Raw genomic sequence first — 4,111 nt, 5'->3', positions numbered from 1 at the left:
AAACTGCCGCGGAGAGGGGGCAGGTGAGCTGTGTTACTTCAGGAGAATAATAGTGAGGGCGCTGGGCTGCTCCCTGCCGTTGGGTGGTTCGTTCTCCGTGCCTCTTCCCGAAGCTGGAGGGTCTCCCGCCGCCCCTGGCTGCGCAGCCGGGAGGGCGGGCCTGGTTCTGGGCGTCTGTGCGGCCTTCGCTGAGGAGAAGTGTCTTTTGCGCCCGTGACAGCAGCTGCAGGGAGCACAGGACTGGCCCTAAGAGCATCTTCAGCATCCTGGAGTCACTATTAACAGTAGCTAGTGAAGTATGCAGTTGTCTTCTTATGGCTTAAATTGATCAATTAGCTAAAAGAGTTTGATCAGGCTTAATGTCAGACTAGGTGGAAGGTTTTGAAGTTCTTTTAACTACGTGGTACCTACAGATACCTTAGAGCATGGGCAGGGCACCTTGGTCTTGGTGCCTGCATCCTGTGAGCTGCACATCCCGTAACGGTGCTGATGTGAAAATACAGTGTTAAAGCACTGAAATACAGGGTTTTCTTCTATTCTTCTGTCTATCTTTCCATCCAGCAATAAGCAGCTGCTGCTGCTGTTGTCAGTGTTGAGCAGGGTCTAGACACTTTCTGGGCAGGTAATTACAGAGATTTGATTTTATAAGATAAGTGACTTTGGATGAGAACTGTAAAAGTTCTCTGTAAACTGAAGTCCTTGGGTCCTTGTTGGGAGATGATGCACTGCAGTGGGAAGGCAGAGATGTAAAAGGAGGGCCTTGTGTTCTCGGTGACTTTTTTCGAGCTATGCTTGCTGTTTTTTCTTCCCTATGTTTTCCTTTTTGTTCTTGGTTTGTAAATGTAAATGGGGTGCCCCACTCTGACTTGCATCTGCTCCGGATGCAATGGGCCATGGAAGCAACACAGATGAGATGTTTTGCCAGCATCGTTAACAGCAACAGGTTTATTTTCTTACCTCATCTATAACACAGTTAAGACAGTCTCATAACTTAGTGTTTTGTTAATAAATAATTAGCTATACTGGACCACCCACAGTCCTGCAGGGGTAGGTCTCATGTGAAGAAGAGCAGAGAGAAATGAAATCCTGGCCGATCAGTTTCAGTGCAAAGAAGGTAAGTGCTTGTCTAAAATGTGCATGTCTGAACCACTACTCAGTTATTGGTGGGTTGAAAAGTCCAGAAGATTCTGTGTCCGTGCTGGGCTGGAGATTTAAGAGGAGTAATAGTAGTGCTGAAGTATTCTCTAGCTGGTCACTTCACACCTCAGGACGATTATTTAAATAGAGCATCATTAATTAAAGTGACACTGTACATTAGCCTTCAAGGCTTTTTGTTTTAAAGTCAGTCCAACCATATGATGGTAAACTTCTAGGTGGATTCACCAGCAAGGGAGCTGCAGAACCTAAGCCTATGCATATACATTTCCTAGCAGTAGTTTTACATGTAGACTCTTAATTAGGAAACAGAATCTTGCCATCATCTGGTTGCACTAATTTTGTTTCTATAGTCTTTTGTATCTATAAATATGAAATTGGCAGTATGGGCAATAGTGGTCTGCATCCTTGAAGAACCTTATGAAGAAAGGTAAAAAGCAGCATCCAAAACAGCACCTGCAGCCAAAGAAGAGATGGACATACATGGAATTATTTGCTGACTTTTATTTCTGCTGGCTACATCTGTTCTTTCAGCCTTATTCTGTCTGCCTATTCACTGTATGAATCCACTTCTTTCCCAAGACTCTTAACCGTTTAAAGTATCTTTTGAAAGATAAATCACCTTCACTGTTAGCATCTTACATGTTAGTCTGATTCTGAGCCTGATTCTAATTTATGTGAGGGAAGTAAACAATGCTGTACTGTTTTTTGCTGGTCTTATGAGAAGTAATAACATGGTTAAATATAGCAAATTCGTGTCCCCTGTAACCACGGTGGCCATATCCAGTACGGACAGAATGACGACTTCTCAAGTAGAGAAGAAGGACAAACTGCCTATATCAAAACTAGCTAGAACTTTATTTTTTAACAGCTCTTTTTTAACCTTCTGCTATGAAGAATCTTCCAAGTATACATGAAAGCTTACCCAACCATACACAAACTGGTGCACAGAAGGTAAGACAGTTTGCCCAGTCTGTAGGTGACCTGTGTGGTGATGTGCTGGCGGCAGGAAGGGCATATTGTGGGTGTTGGTTTGCTTGAGAAGATTCCTGCTACGATGATCGGAGGCTGAGACACCAAGTAAACTGAGTTCAAGTGGAAATGAGAAGCAGCAGAATTAGAAGCACAGGAAATCTTTTACAAGTTTTAAAGGCTTAATGGGAGAATGGAGGTTCTTAACATTGCTGATCTAGAGGCACCTACATTGCTATTATTGATTTCGAGTATATTCATAGGAACCACTGTACTGCTTGTTCTGTGTTTCCCAAGATGCTGCTTCTACCAGCAGCCAGTATTTACTCTGGTAAGGACATATACAGGGAGTTGTCCATGGGATAATCCCCATAGTCAGGCAGTCTTAGCCACCCAGTGATGGATCTACTCTGACAATGAGAATTTATCTTCTGATATTTAAAAGAGTATGAAAATGCATGTTCTCCATGAAGAAGAGATCTGAAGGATGTAGAGGAGCTTTCTAGATCAACTTTTCAGTATAATTAAATTAATTGATGTAGATGAATCAGTCAGGTGCTAGTGCTCTCCCTAGTTAGTAAAGTCTGTAGCTTCCCTCCTGTTTTTTCAGTCTGGACCTGACTGTCATACTCTCTGGGAGGGGGTGCCCCCTGCAGGCATATGAAGTGTGTTTTTTCAGAAATGTTTTCAGTGAAAAATACCGTTTTGAGCATCCTGAAATAAGGTTAGGGCACATTCACACTGTAGCCTGAAGCAAAACTTCAGGAGTGGGAAAGTATTGTCTGTTAGATAGGCAGAATATAATAGATCTGAATTTAATTGCCTTCTAATCTTAGGGATTTTTTAAAAAGTATGAGTATCTTTCCCTTCTGTAGGAGATATTATTTCACTGTTCTTTGAAGCCTTTCCTCAGTGTCCCTTTGAGCTTCTCCACTTCCATGCAGGTGGCTAGAACAGGAACAACAAAGTAAACTGGTCTTAAAATTATTTGTTCTGAAAGTCCTACCTCCTAACTGGTGTTAAAAAATGAGTGCTTCTGTAGATTGCCTAATGCTGGAAAAAAAAGGTCTTAAGTTTATCTCCTGGCATTTCTAGGGAAATTCTCGCCTCTTAGATTGTGATGGGGTCAGAAAATTCCTTCTCTGTTGATTTTAAAACTAAAAACATTTCACTTTTGTTATCTGATAGAACCACGAATGCTGTCAGAAACACAGTCCTCTGGCACTTACCTGGTTGTTCAAGGGTGACTGTTTCTCGACAGGAGTAAGGTGGGGGAGATGGATAATCGTAACTCCCTATGCAAAGAAAAACAGGGCAAAATATAAAAATACACACAGCTTGAGCCTCCCAAAAGGCCCATTTGGAGTCTGACAAGAAGCTACATAGAGTGACGTCTTGCAGGCAAGACTCATGACTCATGACCTCCCTAGGTTGGTTGAGTAGCTCATAAGAAGTGAGGCTTTGTCTCCCCAATCTCTTACAAGTTCTGAGTTTTTGAAGGAGTCCACAGAGGTCTTTGAAGACAAAAATGTTTACATAGAGTGCTGATTAGAGTAAAATGCTCTGAAAACTAGTCAAATTAGAGGCCCAGTACTGACAGATCTAGCCTTAACTTCCCATTCTGGTTTCTGCTCCAGTCATGTTTGTTGAATGGCAATTTCCTCAACAGCAGGAAGTTAACAAAGGCAAAATCACTGATACCTCAGTCTGTCTTTCAATGTGCATAGGCTCAAACAGGCAGAAGACAAAGGAGTGTTGTAGGGTACTTATGCAGGTGTCAGAGGAGTGCTTAATTTCATAGAGAAGAGCCAACCTAGCAGAGCAGTGGCTGTCAGTGCCTACTTGCAGTTGTTGAGCTGAATTGTCAACACTGAAGTGTCCTGATACTTCTCCATGAGGCAGCAGTGAGGGAGGGATTGCTCATCCCCATAGAATCTGGCTGCAGAACTGACTCATCTAGCAAGGGCAGCTCTGGGCAGCAGGA

Source organism: Chaetura pelagica, unplaced genomic scaffold, assembly GCF_000747805.2.
Source record: "Chaetura pelagica isolate M959 unplaced genomic scaffold, ChaPel_1.0 scaffold124, whole genome shotgun sequence".
NCBI classification, from domain to species: domain Eukaryota; kingdom Metazoa; phylum Chordata; class Aves; order Apodiformes; family Apodidae; genus Chaetura; species Chaetura pelagica.
This window is presented reverse-complemented; position numbering follows the sequence as displayed.